The 21,593-nt window shown below is 36.1% G+C and overlaps 1 pseudogene; it reads left to right on the forward strand.

Annotated features, from left to right (window-relative positions):
- Positions 1–12,743: 12,743 nt before the first annotated feature.
- LOC131743234 (E3 ubiquitin-protein ligase TRAF7 pseudogene) lies at positions 12,744–14,486 on the forward strand (annotated as a pseudogene).
- Positions 14,487–21,593: the final 7,107 nt, after the last annotated feature.

Here is a 21,593-nt window from a genome sequence, read left to right on the forward strand (position 1 = left end):
TGTCAATTTCAAATTACTATTTACTTAACAAGATGAAAATAAAGAAATTGTATAAAGGAAAATAATTCCCTCTTCTACTCTCCCAATTATATTTTGCTATTTTAACTCATCAATTTGCTGTGCATCTTTTCATACAATTCTCAGTGTTCTTACAAACAAAATCTTATATAAGATAAATTAATATGTAGTTTTCATCCTTACACATAGTATTACTATATGATGGCATGTTCTATATTGAGTTGAAATACATAAAACAGTGGAGAAAATAGTCAAATAATGTAAGCCACTCATTCTTGGTATTTCTGTTTATATTACATGATCATGTCTGTGCTACAATGTTTACTTTTCTTATAATTTGTATCTGATGTTATTTACACAGCTGCCCATCTTCCTTACTACAGAAAGGAAAAGTTATTTGATGAAATGTGAACACATTAATGCTGAAGTCACACAAATTAGTTGAAGTGTCAGTTGACCATGCTCTAATCACACTCTTGAGCTTTCTCTCTAGTCCTCAAATATGTTCAGGGCCTTTACCCTTTAATAATGACTTCTTTTTTCTTTACGTAAGCTTCATGAGATTCTGGACCTCATTTTGATTTCTTACCCTTGTATCTCTACTGCCAAACTCAGTGCCTGATCATTATAGGTTCTTATGTATATTTATAAATGCATGGCTACTAAGTATCCATTGGTGCAGACTGATTTGGTTTAACACTCAACAAAATCCTCTTCATCTTCTAAACCTACGGAGAATCTACTCAGGTGCTCAATTCTTAGAAATCTGGGTCTCATAGGAATTTGGTTTCCTGTATACAGGGAAATTAAACATTCATAAAGGGACTATTAAAAAATCAAAGCATTGCCTATGGCTATTCTGTGTTCACTTTTTGTCTTTGATCTGTCAGTCATCCCATGTGATGTATTTCTTTTCCCTCAGGCTAGTCTTGAATTATTTTTCTTTCTTTTTTTTTTTTTTTGAACATTTATTGCTGATTACATCATTTGCCAAGATTGGGGTATGTATGTCTTGGCAGGGGTCAAATACCAAACTCAGCTATTTTAAGAACAGAGTAGCATCAGGATGATTCTTACTGTAATTGGTAAAAGACTGTTGTTTTTAAGGATGTACATATCATTTCCCTGAAGTTTTCCTAAAAAACTAACTTTGGGGAAGGGGAAGGAGATACAGAAATAGTCAATGTACATAGACATTAAGTTCTTCAACATAAATTTTGTTTATACATTTATACATGTACACAGACACACAAAGATATACACACACATATATATAAACAGATATTTATATAAATGTACATGTATGTGAATGGACATTCATATACACACCCACAACTGGCAAGGGTTCATGCTTTCTATATTTATAATTTTAAAATAATAATTTATTTTACCTGGCACCCTTTTGGTATATCAAAATACCAAAGCCTGGGACTACTTGCTTAAAGCTATAGCAATATATTTCTAACAGATTATTCAAATATTTTTATTCATCCTGAAAGACGTATCTGCAGGGAAAAACTCTTATCTTTTCAATACCACACATGTTTAAGCTTCTAAATTTTGTTATTGCCAGCAGAGATTTTCTGTCAAGCACATTAATTTGATGTTTGATCTCAATCTGTTAATGGCTTACATCACACTTAGGGCACATTAGGCAAACTGAGCTCCATGTATTTAAATTTGGGGACTTGTGTTTGGAATGTTTAAGGGAATGATGGTTCTGATCATGTTTAATTATTTTTTTAAAGATGATGTCAATAGTATTGGTACAGAGTTTAATTTTAATCAACACTCATATGCATTTCAATTTATATGGGAACATTTTTTCTGATTATTTGTAAGTTCACTAATAGACATTTTACAAAACAAAATTATTTTTCAAACGTTAAAAGAGAGTAGCTCTCATGAACATTTATTTTCAGTTATTTGAGGGGAAATAGAGTGAGTACAGACAGTTTTCAATTTCTTTCTTTTAAATTTTATCTTTATATTTAGACAGTTATTTTTAAAGTGCATCAGTTGTCATGCAGCTTATTTGGATTATCTTAAAAAATAATGTTAAGAAGGCAAACAACATTACTTTCATGCTTGTGATACATTAATCCTTATGTGGGATCATGCTAATCAATCTTATTAGATAATTTGTAGTTAATTTTTTTTTTCCTATTTAGGTACTTATGTCTTTTGTGAATTACAAAAGACTGCTTATTTAGTTTCAAGTCTTTAATCTTATCTCTTATTTGCTCCACACCCCCCTTATTTGGTGGTTAGTTCTAATTACCCTGGCCTGCCCTCAGCAAGAATCCTGTTTGGTCAGTCTGGCAAGAAGTTCCCTTCCCCTTAATGTCTCCTGTTAGCAACTTCCATTCAGCAGCAAAGCTGTCCCCACACCCCAACATGCTCTTTGGCTATAAACCCCACTTGTTCTGGTTATAGTCAGAGTTGAACGCAACCTGATCCCTTTTCCCTATTTAGATAGTCTTGACACCTTTCTCAATACTCCTGAATAAAACACCCCTTACTATGTTAACAAGCGTCAGAATAATTGTTAACACTTTATTAAGATTTCTGTATCTATGTTTGTAAGTGGGAATAGCATATCCTAGATCCTAGATCCTAGATCCTAGATCCTAGATCCAGATTTGTGGTTACCAGAGGCAGGGGCTGTGGGGGAGAGGGAACTGGATGATGGTAATCAAAAGCACAAACTTAAAATTATAAGAGAAATAAGTACTAGGGACGTAATGTACAACATGATAAATGTAATTAACACTGTTGTGTGTAATATACAAAAGTTGTTAAGTGAGTAAATCCTAAGAGTTCTCATCACAAGGAAGAAATATTTCTTTTCTATTTCTTTAATTTCATATCTCTATGGGATGATAGATGTTCATTAAACTTACTGTGATCATTTCATGATGTATGTATGTTAAATACCTATAGTGTACACTATATAGTGTTGTATGTCGATTATATCTCAGTAAAACTGGAAGAAAAAAGGAAAAGATTGCAATATTCTATCCATCAATAAGAAACTAAAGATTAAACACCCTTTGATTACCTTGCAGTGTCAAAAATCTAGATATATAGAAAAATAGATTATATACAGATATATAGACAGATTTTTCTAGACACAAATATAAATATACCAGGATCACATCTCAGAAACAATTGTTGAATTTTTAAAAAGATAAGTTGTATTCGTATCAATTTTTAACATCAATATGTTTTAAAAGTAAAAGAGGAGCAAAAATTGTATATAAATGATTTTAAAAGGTCTTCACCATTTTCACAGTAATGGTTGCCACAAGGGATAAGAAAAACATAATTGATCTGAAATGATGTTTAAAAGGCATTTTAATTCTTTTTGCAAGATGACAGAAAGGAAATGTAAAAAAAAGAAAGTTAATTATGTGTGTGAAGAATGTGTTTCCATTTAATTTTAATTCTCTCTTTTTTAAACATCCTTAACAATAAAAATATGAGAAATCAAAGATGAGCTGGTTAGTTCAGTTAACTCACAAGTGCAATCTTATTTTGGAGTAATAAAGCACAGTATATTGTAATTTGTACACATGTCCTCCCACCTCCATCTGTGTTTTCCATGGGGGCAATGATGATAACTGTGTATTCCCAATACCTGCCAAGTGTCTAGTCCACGACAATAATAGTTATCACTCAGCAACGTTTGCTAATGCTGTGCTAATTTACATATTATACCTCACACAATTCCCACAAAATTCTTGAAATCATTATATTCATTCTTAGACAAGGAACTGAGGTTTAGAAAGTTGTTTTAACTTGATCAAGTCCATGTAACTTGTAAATGAATAATGGGTATTTGTACTTAAATATTTATGATACCCAGAACTTTCCATCCTACTGGATAATAAATATTGGTTGGATATATAATATATCTCAACCAATCCAACCCTTTAAGGTCTATAGAGTTGAAATGAGCAGTTACATATAGCACTAAGTGAGGAAATGGAGACAGCACAATTTCCTGAGAGATTGTGTACTGGGAGAGTAAGATTGCTATATTACTCTAACTGCAAGATAATTATTATGACTATATTGTGCAAAAAAGTGGAAGTTATTTATGACTTCTATTTTCATAGCAACAAATTATATTAAAAAGTGTGAATAACATTGAGGACATATTATATGTCTCTGGAACTATGTGAAAACTCAGTATAATACATCAATTTGATCTACTTGCACACATTTACTTTTGGACAGGGGATTAATTGCCCAACCCTGTAATCTCAAGACAGACATTTCCCTTTGAAAATAAATTTAAATATTTTCCAGATTTTTGGACAAGATGCAATGTCTGCATGTTCTTCATTTAATTCAGTGGTAAGTCTGATGAATGATGAATGGGTGCAAGAATTTTCTCCCACCAATGTGGAATTATTGATTAGTGCCTTTATGAGCTGTAAGAGTAGCTCAAAGTTATACGATTCACTGTAATACATGAAAGTCAGTGTATATAAAAGTGTTAGAAAAATGAGAAATAACAATTAGATATAGGCTAAATTCTCGATACTGATGAGTATCTGAAAAAAAGTGACACATTTATGTGATTATCATCAGCTGAAAAAGCCATATCTTTGGAAACTACAGCCAAAAACTAAATAATTGGCCCATGGACACCAATATTGTGCAGACATTGTTGAAATAGCTATCCGCGTTTTTAAGTGAAATGCATATTGTTATAAAACGTTTTTTGGGGGGAGGGGAAAACAGGCATCATTTGTTCAGAAAGAAAAGTACTTCAATTAAGCATGGTTTATACGTATTTTATTTATATATTTTTAAACATTTTTTAAAAGGAATTTTTTCTTTTTAAAAAAAAATTTAATTAATTAATTAATTTTTGGCTGCTTTGGATCTTCGCTGCTGCGAGCGGGCTCTCTCCAGCTGTGGCGAGCAGGGGCCACTCCTCGTTGCAGCATGCAGGCCTCTCACTGCAGTGGCCTGTCCCATTGCAGAGCACAGGCTCCAGGAATGTGAGCTCTGTAGTCATGGCTCTTGGGCTCGAGTGCAGGCTCAGCAGTTGTGTTGCATAGGCTTAGTTGCCCTGTGGCATGTAGGATCCTCCCAGACCAGGGATCGAACAGTGTCCCCTGCATTGGCAGGTGGACTCCTAACCACTGTGTCATCAGGGAAGCCCTATACGTATTTTATACAGCTGCTTTAAATTAGTGTTTCTAGGTTGTTAACTTTATAAATAGTAGATATCAATAGGCAAGCAGCTGATAGAAATACTCCGTGCCTTACAAAGCAGGTGCTTGAGGATGCAAAGGTGGGGGTGACCACGAATGAGAGAAAGCTGACATGTGGCCTCACAAGTCAAAAGAAGGAACATGACTATAAAAATTCCATGGGTCAAAAATAGAAATTTTTTTTTACCTTCTTAAAATAAAAGTATTTAAACCACATTTTCCAAAAAAGGAAGCAAAAAGGCAACCTTTATTTTCCAATATGTGAAAAGCACCACTTCACATTTTTTCTATAGAGACTTTGTTTTTAGAGCAGTCTTAGATTCACATCAAAATTAAGGGGGTGGAGAGATTTCCCAGGTACGCCTGTTCTCACACATGAATAGCCTCTCACATTATCAACATCACTCACCAGAATGGTACTTTTTTTTTTTTCCAAGGATGAACCTTCATTGACACATCATAATCATACAAAGTCCATAGTTTACCTTAGGGCTCATTCTTGGTGGTGTACATTCTATGGGTTTCAACAAAAGTATAATGATATATATACACTATTGTAATTTCATACAGAGTATTTTCACTGCCTTTAAAACCCTCTGTGCTGGGACCTAATGAAACTTAAAAGGTTTTACACAGGAAAGGAAACTATAAACAAAACAAAAAGATAACCCTCAGAATGGGAGAAAATATTTGCAAATGAAGCAACGGACAAGGGATTAATCTCCAAAATATATAAACAGCTCATGCAGCTCAATATTATAAAAACAAACAACCCAATCCAAAAATGGGCAGAAGACCTAAATAGACACTTCTCCAAAGAAGACATACTGATGTCCAAGAGGCACATGAAACAATGCTCAACATCACTGATTATTAGAGAAATGCAAATCAAAATTACAATGAGGTATCACCTCACACCAGTTTGAATGGGCAACATCAGAAAATCTACAAACAACAAATGCTGGAGAGGGTAAGGAGAAAGGGAACCCTCTTGCACTGTTGGTGGGAATGTAAATTGATACAGCCACTCTGGAGAACATTATGGAGGTTCCTTAAAAAACTAAAAACAGAATTACCATATGACCGAGCAATCCCACTCCTGGGCATATACCGTGAGAAAACCATAATTCAAAAAGACACATGCACCCCAATGTTCATTGCAGCACTATTTACAATAGCCAGGTCATGGAAACAACCTAAATACCCATCAACAGATGAATGGATAAAGAAGATTTGGCACATATATACAATGGAATATTACTCAGTCATAAAAGGGAACAAAATTGGGTCATTTGTAGAGATGTGGATGGACCTAGAGACTGTCATACAGAGTGGAGTAAATCAGAAAGAGGAAAACAAATATCGCATATTAACGCATATATGTGGAATCTAGAAAAATGGTACAGATGAACTGGTTTGCAAGGCAGAAATAGAGACACAGATGTAGAGAACAAATATATGGACATCAAGGGGAGAAAGCGGGGGAAGGTAGGGGTGTTAGTGGGATGAATTGGGAGATTGGGATTGACATATATACACTAATATGTATAAAATAGATAATAAGAACGTGCTGTATAAAAAAAATATTTTTAAAAAAAACCCTCTGTGCTCTGCCTAGTCATCTCTCTCTGCCCCCACCCCTGGAAACCAATGATCTTTTATTGTCTCCATACCTTCTCCAGAATGTCATATAGTTGAAATTATATATAATGTAGACTTTTCACTTTGTAATGTGCATTTAAGGTTTCTCCATGTCTTCATGGCTTGATAGCTCATGTCTTTTCAGCACTAAATAATATTCCATTGTCTGGATAGACCATAGTTTATTTGTCCATTTACCTACTAAAGCATATGTTGGTTGCTCCAAAGTTTTGACAGTTATAAATAACCTGCTATAAACATCTACATGCAGGTGCATTGTGGACTTAAGTTTTCAACTCCTTTGGGTAAAAATTAAGTAGTGAACTTGCTGGATCGTATGATAAAGAGTATGTTAGTTTTGTATTTAAAAAAATACACCAAACTGTTTTCCAAAGTATCTGTAGCATTTTGCATTCCCAGCAGCAGTGAATGAGAGTTCTGATTGCATCATATCCTTACCAGCATTTAGTATTGTCAGTGTTCTAGATTTTGGCCATTCTATCAGGTGCATAGTGGTATCTCATCATTGTTTTAATTTGCATTTCTCTGATGACATATAACGTAGAACATCTTCTCATATGCCATCTGTGTATCTTCTTTGGTGAGGTATCTGTTAAGGTTTTTGGCCCATTTTTTAATTGGGTTGTTTGTTTTCTTGTTGTTGAGTATTTTGAGTTCTTTGTGTATTTTGGGTAACAATCCTTTATCAAATTTGTCCTTTGGAAATCTTTTTTCCCAGTCTGTGGTTTGTCTTCCTATTCTCTTGACACTGTATCTTATGAGCAGAAGTTTTTAATTTTAATAAAGTCTAGCTTATTTATTTCATGATTTTTACTTTTTGTGCTGTATCTAAAAAGGCTTCACCATATCCAAAGTCACCTAGGTCTTCTCCAATGTTGTCTTCTAGGAGTTTTATAGTTTTGTGTTTTATGTTTAGGTCAGTGATCCGTTTTGAGTTAATTTATGGAAGGGTGTAAGGCCTGTGCTTAAATATATTTTTTTTTGCATGTAGATGTCTATTCCAGGTGTAGGTTGAATACATATGTAAACTTTCTCCTTTGGTTTTATATTCCTTTCAAATAAAGTTAATTATTAAAATTGTATCAAGTTTTCTATAGAAAAATAATATATTATTTGTAAAATGCATCTCTTAGTTCTATAAAATTAGATTTGATAGTCTCAAATAATTAGCAATATATTATATTTAATTTTCTCAGAAACCGCTGTAGAAAAATTCATACTTCAAGTTAATATTAACATAATTATTTTAACTCAAGTAGATAAATAAATTTTGTTAGTCTGTAAATGTAAATTGCAGGTCACTTTAGAAAACAATTTGGTAGTTTCTCAAAAAGATAAAAATAAAACTAATATATGACCCAGAAATTCCACTTATAGGTATGTATCCAAGAGAAATGAAAACATATGCCCATTCAAAGAAACATATGTGAATATTCACAGCATCATTAGTCATAATAGCCCAAATTAAACAATCCAAATATCTATCAACTGGTAAACAGATGTACACAATGTGGTATATTAATAAAATGGCATACTATTTAGCATTGAAAAGGAACAAGTTACTGACATGGGCTACACCTTGGATGAATGTCAATCTATATTGTTAATTTAAAGAAGCCAGACGCAAGGGACAATGTATTGCACGATTCCATTTATATTACACAGTCAGGAAAGGCAAATTTATAGAGACAGAATGCAGATTAGTGGGTGCCTAGGGCTGGGATAAGATTGGATATTTACAGTAAATGGGCATATGAGATCTTATTGTAGGGATAAGATTGTTTTAAAATTGATTTATGTTAATAGTTGCCCCACTCAGGATAGCTACTAAAAATCATATGAAATGACTCAGTGTAAATTGGCAGATTTTATGATGTGTGAATGACTTCTCAATAAAACGATTTAATGAAAAAATGAAATTTAAACATAATGAAATAAAATACACTAATCAAAATTAATTGGATAATCAATAAACCTACTGTATCACTGAAACTTGCAAACATTTCGAAAAGGCAGATTTTGCAGTATTTTCAAATAAGTTCACGTGGATTTACACATGCCTAATTTCCAATGGACAAAAAGGATAATGCTTAAATATGGTATATGACCTTCTGGATGAGTAGGTGAGCTTACCTACACTGCATCATACTCCCCTGAAGGAATATTTAAAAATTGCTAAGCCTATTGAGAAATTCAAATAGCCTCATTTCGTTTTCATCTTTTTTCTCTTTTCATGCCAAATCTCTAATGGAAGTGCTAAAGAGTAATGAAATGGCCAAAGGCAGGAAGCCAGAGAAAAAGAGAGAGAATAAAGAGCCAAATAAGCAGCCTTTAAATATGTGAGCTGATTGATTGAATCAACCCATTTAGACAATTATCTTAATAGCTCTGTTTGTTAAAATTTCCTGGTAGTCTTGCCAGATACTCCAAAATAGCTGTGATTCAGAAACAATATGAATTGTATTTAAGCACAAAAGACGAGGAGTCAGACAATTTTGATTTAAATAGAGGCTTCATAAGTTCTGATCTCTCAGGTTCAGGTCCAATTCATATTGATTTATGGACTTAATGAGGTCACATACATAAAACACTTACCACAGTATCTGGTACATTGTATTTACTCAAAATACAATCGTAGAATTAATTAATTAATATACAACAGCTATCATTAATATTTTAGAAAGTCATTCAGGAGGAAATCATCAGAGTAGACCACCTACATTGAAGGTAACAGAATGGTAGAAAGCAGTTAAGTTGATCTATTCAAGAAACTTCCGTTTGGCAGGGAAAAGGCTTAGTGACTGACTGCTTGGTCCATATAACTGAGCAGTACAGCCCAAATAATTAAGTTGTTTTACAAACCTAAGTTTTTCATGATTTTTTTCTGTTTAAAATAATAAGATATATTAAATAGTATAGAGTTACAGGATTAATGAACCCAGTTAAGAATTGAGCAATGATTGGGGAAAACATTTTTATCTGTTAGCTTTCAAAAAAACATACAATTTTGACATGTCTCCTATTCACCTACCTCTCCTCTCTTTTTGCAGATAGAAAGTAGACACATCTTAATGACATTCTATGTCACCTTTATAATTATATCTGGTCCTAATTCTTATCTTTTACTATCCTCCAGCAATAGGGAATTAGAAGTTCTTCATATGTTCCCAAAAGACTATCTGGCTTCATGATTATCTTTAAATTTCAAATGATGTTTCTGCATCATCTTCAGAAAAGAAATAGTAGATGTACTTTAAGTGGGATGAACTACACCGTTACATAGAAGAAGAAGTAAAAGTGTAAATCATTAGGACAATAAGAATATTATTTTGCTCTCAGCAACAAAAGTGTATGCAAAGATGAACTCCAGGATACAATGAACTAACCAGACAACCTACAAAGAATACATAGATATATATAGAATAGACATATACAGATATGTAGTACATTTGGATAAATCCAAATGTACTACATCATGCTTTTCAACAAGAGAATGCATGTAAAAAAATAAGTCACATTGATCTGTAGAGAAAGTGTAATCCTAGTATTATGTGATTTTTAAAATGAAAATATACTCATATACATTTTACTGAATATTTGCTAATTATTTTTCAATGATTGGAATAAACTTGTGGACAGAGCTTGGTTATAACTGATATATTAATTAATGTTACTAAGCTAAAGTTAAAATATTGCCAGCTTGGTAATGTAAAATTATAGTTAAATTTGACATAATTTGAGAGAGTTAACAAAGAAGGAAAAAAGGTGATGATGGGGATGGGTGCTTAATACATTTATTCTATGTAGTGGGAATCCATGAAGCATAGTTTAAAGTGGATGAAATAAGAAATTGATGTTTATATAATTTTTATTTAAAACAACTAACAAAATTAGAGGAATGACAATATTGAAAGGACAGATGAGGATTGTATCAATTAAAAAATATCCTCACTTTTGATAGCAAGCAATTCACTGATTATATAAAATAGTAAATAGCAAATTAAAAGTTAACTGTATAAATATATCATTTAGTTAAATAGAGGAAACGGACATATCTTAAAACACAATGTTAAGAATTACTACTTCTTGAAAATGAAACTGAAGATGGCAATACTGTTTTTCTGTAATAAACTCTTTGTACTATTTTATTTTTTACAATGTTTAGGTGTTATTAAATACAAGGGAAAGGATTTTAACACCAGCAAAATTATAAAGATTTCTACAAACTTTGGGGGGTATAGCTCAGTGGTAGAGCATTTGACTGCAGTTACTTCCTATACTGAAGTCTTGAACTCCTCAAAGTCATCCCTGAGGGCTAGAAACAGCTTCTCCCTAACTGCTGTTAATGTTGATATTCTGACCTCTGCCCATGAGTTACAAATGTTCTTAATGGCATCTAAGATGGTGAATACTTTCCAGGAGGTTTTTGATTGACTTTGCCCAGATCCATCAGAGGAATCACTATTTCTGGCAGTTATACGCTTAGGAAATGTATTACTTCAACAATATGACTTGAAAGTCAAAATTATCACTTGATCCATGGGCTGAAGAATGGATGTCGTGTTTGCAGGCACAAAACCCAACATTATCCTCATTGTTCATCTCCATCACAGCCCTTGGGTGACCGGTTGCCATTGTCAATGAGCAGTAATATTTTGAAAGGCATCTTTTTTTCTGAGCAGTAGGTCAGATGATTAAAAGATTCAAGAAACCATGTTGTAAACAGATGTGCTGTCATCCATGCACCCTAATGTTGGCTTTAAAAGCCTTCCCTAAAAGCCATCAAGAAGTTCAGGTCTTTTGAGCATTAGCTGCATGGTTTCCTTGCTTGGTGCCCTGCAAACACCATAATTTCCTTCACCATAACTAGGTATCAGCAGACTGGCTTTGCTGCATGTTGGGCAAGCAAACCTAAGTTCGACTGGTATCTTACACAGTAAAGACAAAAACCTCAAAGTTACCTACGGGTCCTTTCAGCTGAGCATGTGAACCAAAAAGCATATGATAAAATACATGATAGAGTGTTTTTACATTTTGTAGATTAAAATCTATTTTGAATGTTTCAAATACTTTCTTTTTCATAGAATATTGTTTGGAATTGAGAAAATTACTAGCTTTTCTTCAGACCAGTGTACACTGGGACAGTCATCTTTAAAAGTTAATTCACTTGAGTCACTTAGAAAAATAATTGGAATTGAAGATGTACACTTTTATATAGTCCATCACATTTCAAATTACAAGCTCTTATGCATCAGAAAACAATGATTGTTCATTAAACCATTATTACCGCCAAGATGTCCTTCTCTGTACTCTCCTACCAACATCCTCACCTTCATATGCTATCTCAGCCAAGAAAGAAGGGGCTACCTGGATAAAATGAATTTACAGCTTTTCATTATAGATATCGGATTGTATTACTGGAGTTGCTCTATGAATCTGAGAAAACAACGTGACTTTAGTTGTAAGTCTATTGGGACAGAGAAGAAAGTTCATGCTCATAAATTAAGCAATTCTAGCAACAAGAATCAAATAGCAAGAGACAGTTTTTTTTGAAATATATCTATGACAGGTAATAATTATCAAAGGGAACTGGGAATCTAACAGCATATAAGAATATGGAGGAAGATACCAGTTAGAAGACTCTAAATTTTTAGAAGTACACTTAATCCCTTTCCAGCAGTGGGGGAAGGTGGGGGCGACAAAGTGGGAGGGTGGGGCCACCCAAGGACCCTAGATGCCTTTCTAGAGCATGAGCGCCAGCTGCAGCTGCTTCTCTTTGGGGCAGGGGGTACCAGCAAGTACAAACAGTACCCTCGTCTAACTGTTCCAGGGATGAAGAGGACACAGCATGTCCCCACCCTCATCAGCACCCTCCTTGCCACTCAGATGCTGCTTGACTCCTCCATTTCCATCCGCTTCCTCCACTCTGAGTCCAGCATATCCCTGTTCTCCACATTCTCCCTGTCCGATGGGGAGAAGGAGCCAAAGCCACTGGTGTTTGCCTAGCAGCCCTCAGAAAGCTCTCCTTCCAGCTTTGCTGCCGTTTGTTCAAGGACCTTGAGATCACCATGTGTATACACACATTCTGTCAAAGATGCTCCTTGAAGTCAGAGAAGGGTCCTGTGGACAATGCCAAGCTGACGGTGGCACTAGAGAACACCAGAGCGGTGGCTGAGCAGATCTGGGAGCTCTTCATTCACTGAAAGCATGGCTGCACCATGGCGGGGATCAGGAAGCCATCTTCTTGGATGTGGACCTCCATGGTGCCTTTCACCATCCAGCTTAGTGCGTAGAAGGACCACAAGGGGAGCTGTGACTACAGCCCCAATGTGCCCCCAACAACCCCAGCTGCCTGCTCTTCCTCAAGATGAACCTGGAGGCTCATCTCAAAGAGTGTGAACACATCAAGTATCCTCATTCCAAGTACTGGCACATGTTCAGTGGGAACCAGGACATGTATGAGACACATCTGGGGACATGCCACTTCCAGAGCTTAAATGGGTTCCTGCAGGCAAGGGACAAATGCTTCCATGAGATACATGTAGTGAAGGCCCAGGAAAATCACTCTCTTTCTTCCATGCTGGGCAAAGTCTCGGAGAATACTGACAAGCTGATGAAAAGCCTTGAGCTAAAGTTTGATGTCATGGACAAAAAATAGAGCAAGCTCAGCTACGACCTCATGGAGTTCCAGAGGGAGGTATCTAATGTTGAATGACAAGCTGTCCCACACCAGTGCATGGCTGAACATGAGTATCCTAGGATCCTAAGACCCTCAGCAGATTTTCAAGTGCAAAGGAAACTTTCTGGTCCATCAGGGCCCCATCTGCTGTCTCTGTTCTATTCCATGGATGACCTGCCCTTAGGGGTTCCTCTGACCAGACCACCAATACATGAGACACATGTACCACCTTGCATTCAGGGGTGCAATCTCTACAGTGCTCAGAAGACTGCACCATCACCAGGTAGGGTGTCCAGAACCTGCAGGAGGTGAATATAATCCAGGCCCACAACAACCCAATGTACATGCTGGTCTGTTTGCATAACATGCTCTTGAGTTGTTTCCTGAAGGCCATAAAGACCTGGGACATTATGGGCACCAAACTGCAGTTGAAGAAGGATCTCACAGGCCTCAACAAGTGGGTGTGGGCAGTGGTGGCTGTTCAAGCAGCTTCTACCAGACAAGCAAGATCTGGGACATTTGGAAGTTCAACTGCATCCATGTCCTGCAGACATCTGGTGGCAGTATCTACTCCATTAATGTGATGAATCACTTCATCGTGTGTGGCACCTATGAGAATCTCATGCATGTGTGGGATGTTGAGTCCAAGAAGCATGTATGGACCTTGACTGACAGGCCACATGGGCACCGTGTATGCCCTGGTGGTCATCTTGATGTCAGACCAGACCAAAGTCTTCAGCACATGCTACTACCAGTCCCTCAGGTTTTGGAATAGGGACATCATCATCTATAAGCAGATCCTGCTGTATCACCAGGGCAGGGTGACTGTACTGGTTGTGTCCCAGGACCAACTTTTAGGGGCTGTGGGTAGTACTTTGAAGGTTTGGATTTGCTAACAGAGAATCCAGGCTGGGTCTTGGCTTTCTCTTGGCTTTCTCTCCTGGCTGGCCACTCAGGTGGTCTCAGGGTCTCTGCCTGCCCTGTGAGCATAGGCAGACAACTCAGTCAGCCAGGAAATGCTTGGCCCCATCCTGGTTGCTGCCAGAACAATGCCAGTTCTCTCTCTCTGGGTGCCCAGTCCACTCTCTATCTCTACCCCAAATGGACTGCAGGCCATTTTACTCATGTTTTCTACTGTTTTTAGACTGTATGTAGATTTGATTAGTTCCTGATTAAAATAAAAGCTGCATAGAATGTGAAAAGAAAGTAAACTAATCTGGACAAAAGATATGGAGTTGGCTTTAGTTAGACAAAGAGTCTATCAAGGCTGATCAAATTATAAGTTACTGTTTATAAAAATTCTCTCAAGCTGTTTGCCTGAGCATAGAGCAAAATAAAATGAAATAGATGAGTGGCTGATTTACAGAAGTCATAATTTTACTCTAGAAATCTAAGGTAATTTCTTAGTCTTTAATATAACAAAGATGATTATTAATTCAATCAATACATATCAATCTACACATATACAACATACATAAGCAAAATACACATACAAACATGAGAGCAACAAATATACCTGTAAAATTATGGTCACTTTTATAAACTTTGGTCCTGTAATGTGTTATGTATATGGTGCATTCATATGTTCTACAATCATATTCTCTACATAGTATCTTCCAGTAAAAGCATATTACCAATCTAATGTATAGGGGAAAATATACATTTACTAGGTAGAGACTGATCTGCTAATTATACAGATGAAGACTGCATTTAAAATATCTGTTTATCCCAAAGATGGCATTTGAGCAATTTATAAGTTTCCTGCTCTAGTTGGTGATGTCCATAACCTGACCTAATTAGCACCTTAAAGTTATATCCAGCTAAATCCATCAACATAGGCATCTGTGCTAGCTTAAGCAGTATTTGTGGAATTATTTCTGGGTTATATTTTCTTATGCATCGTTTAAATCTAAGAGCTATCATACAAGTAGTCTCTACACAAAAGTAATTCTGATCAACTCTCTGCACTTATAAATCCCACACAGTTGAGAAAGAAAATGGATGCTGTACAAAAGATTCAAATGACAACAGCTGCAGACAAACCGTGCACCGGGCACATTCCGACTCTTGTTATCACCACAGGGTGCAAATGACGATTGGTTTCCTTTAATCCTGTGATTGTGTTCTGTACAATTTGAATCATTTTCCCATAACTTCTGAACCTCCAACAGGCACCTATGTCCCAAATCTCATCTTTCATTGCATTACATCATAGTATTGTAGCAGTACAGCATGGCACTGTAAATTGATATTTCACACGCTGCCTCCGTATGCATTTAATACTGATAAAAAGAAAACCACTCATAACAGTAATGGGTGAGACAGGCAAATAAGAATTATTTGGAGGTACAGCAGCCACGCTCAGTGTTAGAAGTGGCAATATTTTTTCTGGTTAGTTTCAATTTGACAAATATTTATCACAGCCTGCATTGTGGGCAAAAGCAAAAATGTAATCCCTGTATTCAAGGAGACAAAAATTACACATGAAACATTTAAATATAATTCAGACAGTAATTCTGTGCTAAGATGTTTGGTGCAAACTTTAAGTTTTATATATGATCTAAAATGATGTAACTAAGGGTATTTATAAGGTAAATTCCCCTGCCCTTATGGTGGCATTCTCTTAGCCAATCACAATAGTTACAAATATTAAGCACTTAACCATCTACCATTACTAACATTAACTAATTTAATTGTCCCAACTACTGTGTGAGTCACTTTGTATTTTAGACCATCAGGTCACAGACGAAAATATAGATTTGGGGGAGGTTAAATATGTCTCATTATTCCCTTCACGAAGTGCAGACAGGATTCAACTGTAGGATTCTATGATTCTGGAGTTCATTTTCTTAAGCCTTTCACCATCCTGCCTAATTAGGTCCTAGTATGCACAGTATTTTTCCCCAGCTTTATTGAGATATAATTGATATTCAACATTGTATAACTTTAAGGTGTACAACATGCTGATTTGATACACTTATATATTGCAGTATGATTACTAACAGTGTTAGCTAACACCTCCATCAAGTCACATAATTATCGTTTGTTTTCTGCCTTGAGAACATTTAAGACCGACTTCCTCAGCAACTTTCAATTATACAGTACAGTATTGCTATCTAAGCTCACAATGCTGTGCATTAGGTCCCCAGAACTTACAACTGGAAGTCTGTACCCTTTCATCAACATCTTCCCATTTCCCCCACGTCAGTCCCTGGTAATCACCGCTTTAGTCTCTGTTTCTATGAGTTCGTCTTTTTCAAAGTATTTTTAAAAAATATTTCTCAGCATTAGTAGACAAATTTTGCAAGTGAGGGGACATTTGCGATGACTAGAGGCAATGCTGTTACTGGTTTCTGGTGGGTAGAGGCCAGAGATGCTGCTGATCATTGAACACGGTACAGGATGGCTCCCTACAACCAAGAATTATCCTGCCCAAAATATCAAGAATGCCAAGGAGATGTTAGCTAGATAATTCTTTGTTGCAGAAGGCTGTCTTGTATGTAATTTGGTTAGCCACACCCAGGCCTTTATACAGTAGAGTGCATTAACATTCCCTCTTCCAGTTATGACAATAAAAATGTCTGCAGACATTAACAAATATCCCCTGATGTATGAGCAGCTAACACCCCTGCTTGAGAGCCATGCCCTGGAGTAACTAGCTCATAGTCAAGTGAGGAAGAAAGAGAAATAGCCTTGCCAGATAGTCATGATAGTTCATATAGCTAAAACAGAGGGAGAGAGGGCAGCAAGAAATTAATGTTGCCTATGTCAATTCATTGAGTCTTCACTATGATGTGACTGTGAAGGGGCTTTTAAGGATTAAAAAAAAAAAAAAATACCAGTCATAGAGAAAAAGAGAAGCCATTTGATTCAATGGGAGAAGACTGTACAAAGTCATAGCAGAGGATGGAACAATGTGGCAAATGCAGGAAGTGAGGACATGTTCATGTGGCTCCTCAATGGGGTGAGAGCAGGTGTGATGGTTAATTTTATGTGTCAAGTTGACTGGACCAGACATTTGGCCAAATATTATTCTTGGTGTGTCACTGAGGATGTTTCTGGATAAGATTAACATTCGAATCAGCAGACTGAGTAAAGTCCCACTCCCTAATGGAGGTGGGCCTCAACCAACCAACTGAAGACCTGAATAGAACAAAAAGGCTGAGTCAGAGGAAGCTTCTACCTGACTGCTTGAGCTAGGATATTGCTCTTTTCTGGCCTTCAAACTCCTACGGAAACATTGGCTTTTCTTGTATCTTAAGCCTGCTGGCTTTTGGGTTGGAACTTATATCATCAGCTCTCTTGGTTCTCAGACATTCGGATTCAGACTGGTACTATGTACACAGGCTCACCTGGGTCGGTCTCCAGTCATAATCACATCATCATGTGAGCCAATTCCTTGCAATAAACTTTTAAAATCTCTCTCCCTCTCTGCAGAATCATGGCTAATAAAGCAAGTGATAGGTGATGTAGGATAAAGAAGAGGCTGGAGAGAGAGGCTGGTGTCAGACTACTCAAGGCCTTGTATAATGAACTGAGACATTTCAACTTAACCCAGAAGGAAAAATGAGCTAACAAAATTATTACATGGTTGCCATTTTTCATGTGTTGTTTGTTAAAATGGGGGATGCCAGTGTCAGATTATATATGTTTGTTCATGAGTTTATTGGTTGGAAGAAAAGTGGGTTTTTTTTGACAGTACGGAGTCTAACCAAGCAGAGGGAGGTGGGAGACTGAATGAAAAGTCCTATTGCTGTAGACTAGGCAAGAGATAACAATGGGTACAGGTTGCTAATCGTAGAATAAAGAAAGGACAGTTTAGGCAGAAGGAACAACACACAAGGGGATATGATAAAGGGAAATACGGGGCGCACAGCAACTCTTTCTTATTCACCAATATATCATGGAGTTTATTCCTTGTATTCCAACATGGTTTCTGGATTCAAAGAGGCCATATTTATATTCTGTTTCACTTCCCGCAAAGCAGGGATAAATTCAGAAACTTAACAATATATGTAATTGTCTTCACTTATATCCTTCCAGATAGTTTCTAAACCATGTAGTAACATATTGCTGACTTAAAACAAATAAACCGCCAGTTACTTCTCTAGCAAAAGATGGGTTTATTTGAGATGAACAAAGAATTGCAGTTTGTGGATTTTCAACCATGGCAAACCATATGCAGATCCCTACACAGCGAAAGGAGAACTCTTTTAAAGAGAAGAAAAAGACATCGGGAGGGCTATGGTAAACAGAATCCATTGGAGGAACTGAGAGTTTGAAGAATAGTAGCTTTTTCATTGGCTAAGTTGTGACAGGCTCTCATTGGCTGAGCTTTTGCCAGGCAAGAAAGAAAGTCTTCTTCCTGTTTGGCTCTACTGTTAGTGGTAAAGTGTGAAATCTTCCCCTTCTGGCCTCCCCACTCAATTTTAATTGAAGTTTCTGTTTATTAATTTTTACAATATAATGTAAATACATAAAATAAAACATTCCTTCCATGTTTTTTCTAAGTAGTGCAAAATATGAGTTTGAATGAGCTCTCCTACACCCCAAATGAATACACAGGTTACTTGTTTCTTACACAGAGCAACCAGCTACAGTTAAGTATTTAAAAGAGCCCTTATCTAGAGGGCCAGATTTCTCTCCCCTGAAAAAAATAATAAATTATGGAACTTTGATAATTAGACAAATTATAAGGCTTTTTTTTAAACGTTTTTATTGGAGTATACTTGCTTTACAATGGTGTGTTAGTTTCTGCTTTATAACAAAATGAATCAGTTATACATATGCATATATCCCCATATCTCTTCCCTCTTACGTCTCCATCCCTATCCCAGCCTTCTAGCTGGTCACAAAGCACCGAGCTGATCTCCCTGTGCTATGTGACTTAATATATATTTCTCTCTATTAACTGCATAACACATGTCTAGGCAGAAAACAAACACAAGAGATGAAAGTCAGAACGCCAGCAAGAAGATTTTCTTTGTCTGTATTTTATCTGAGTTAACTGAGTGAGTCCAATAAAACCTTTAAGGCAATCATTCCTGAATTATTATATGCTCCTGACTGCACCCTGGAGACACATACACTGACAGAATACAGGTGGCTGTGGAGTACTTCACTTAATTGGACCAATGTTACAAGCCAACATTAAGCTTTAGTATGAGAGATTATTTTGGCAATTCAGAAAATCTAAGATTTTCACTAATGGGTAAGTAAATAACTGTCTGATTCACATTCCTTGTGGTCTTTAGGATGGCTCCATGCAGCACCTATCAAACTCCTCTTGGTAGAAAAGCTTTGAAATGCTCTGTTTACAAATGTTCATGATTGGAAATCACTGTGTTTGTTCTCTAAGTATAATGGTTTTTAACCTTATTTGTAGTTATAAAATAAAAGGTTCTGTTTAGTTTAAAAGACTTAGGCTTTAGAAGCAGGTAGGTTAAACACTGACTTAGGCTGTAGAAGCAGGTAGGTTAAACACTGAGCTGGCATCAGTATCTGTCTTTCAGCCTCCCTTCACCCTTGCTTCTGCCCCTGCCCTCAGGCATAGCATAGGATAGCAGTTTATCACGTATGGCAAAGGTGGGAAGTGATAGAATGCTGAAGAGGTGTTAAAGAGACAGAGAAGAAAGAAAGGAGGTTAACTAGACATTACAGAGCTGTTCCTGTTCCCGGGAAGCTAGGTAGAAACCATAGCTCTGGCCCTCCCGCATTCATTTCACGTGGGGACTGTTGCTGATGTTGAGATTTGTGCTGTGTTCCTGGATTGATGTATTAATCCTACTTCATTTCAGAGCAGGCACAGTATGTTAGTGAAATATGTATTTTCTATTTTACACTTTCTTCTGAATTACAAATTCTCAAAAATCACATTTAGAAAGGCAGGTTGCTTATGAAAAAACCAAAATAATATATTTCAAATTATTTCAAAATAATATCTTTCTTCCTGAAATCATGTGAGAGTATAAATGTTTAATGAGTTTTGTAACAACATTAATAATTCATTCTAATATAGAGTAGAACCTGCCAAAAAAAAAAGTTATTTGAGGCTGGATTTGAGAACCAAATATAAAAGCATTTAAGGCTGATCCATGGTCTATCTCTGATCAAGGAAGAAAAGATATCCTCCTACAATGCACCAAAGTATTATATTTTTCATCCTTTTTAAAAACTGAAATAGCAAATAAAGTTCAATCAGCAAATGCAAAAAGAATGAATTCTTTTTACTTTTATAGGGAATCTGCGATTCCTTCAATACTCCCCTCTCCATCCCCTAGGCTAAACTATTTTAAATGTTTAGCTAATAGATGTTAATAATATTATCCAGTAACAGGAACCAGGCTCCTTTGAGAAAGAGGTGAATCTAGAACCGGGCAAGAAATATTAAAGACGAGCCATGAACATTATCTGGTGCTGGAAGCAAGAAAATGTTAAACAAATGATGGGATTATGTCAAAGGGACACAGAAGTTAACCGAAAGAGATTCCAATGTCCAAAGTCAGAAAAAAAGTTAGCAACAAATAAGTAAAGTATTATTGGATTATAACCCAGAGTATAAAATAAATGTCCATAGGTCCATACTGATGTAAATAAATGATTTAATAAATATATTAATGGAGAGTAATAGACAAATTGACTATGCAGAAAAATTCCAAATAATTTATGTAGATACTTCACCTTCACAGATGTCGAGTATAAATCCACACTCTTTAAACGAAGGCTGCACATTGTGATGTCCTTCCAAAGAGGATGGTGCTGACACAGGGAGGAAAAGAGTAACTTTACAGTGGAGAAATTTGACAAGCACTATCTCAGCCAGGTGATCAAGTTTAATATGAAGAGTGATAAAGTTCTGTTGATGTATGTACCCCTGGTATGATGTGATGGGAATGGTGCTTTACCTCAGTGTTTTTTTTCCCATACTTCCAGCCCTGGTTGAATCATGAGTGAAACACCAGACAAATCCTAATTAGAGGTTGTCCTACAAAACACCTGACTAG

This window comes from Kogia breviceps, chromosome 16 (genome assembly GCF_026419965.1).
Source record: "Kogia breviceps isolate mKogBre1 chromosome 16, mKogBre1 haplotype 1, whole genome shotgun sequence".
NCBI classification, from domain to species: Eukaryota; Metazoa; Chordata; class Mammalia; order Artiodactyla; family Physeteridae; genus Kogia; species Kogia breviceps.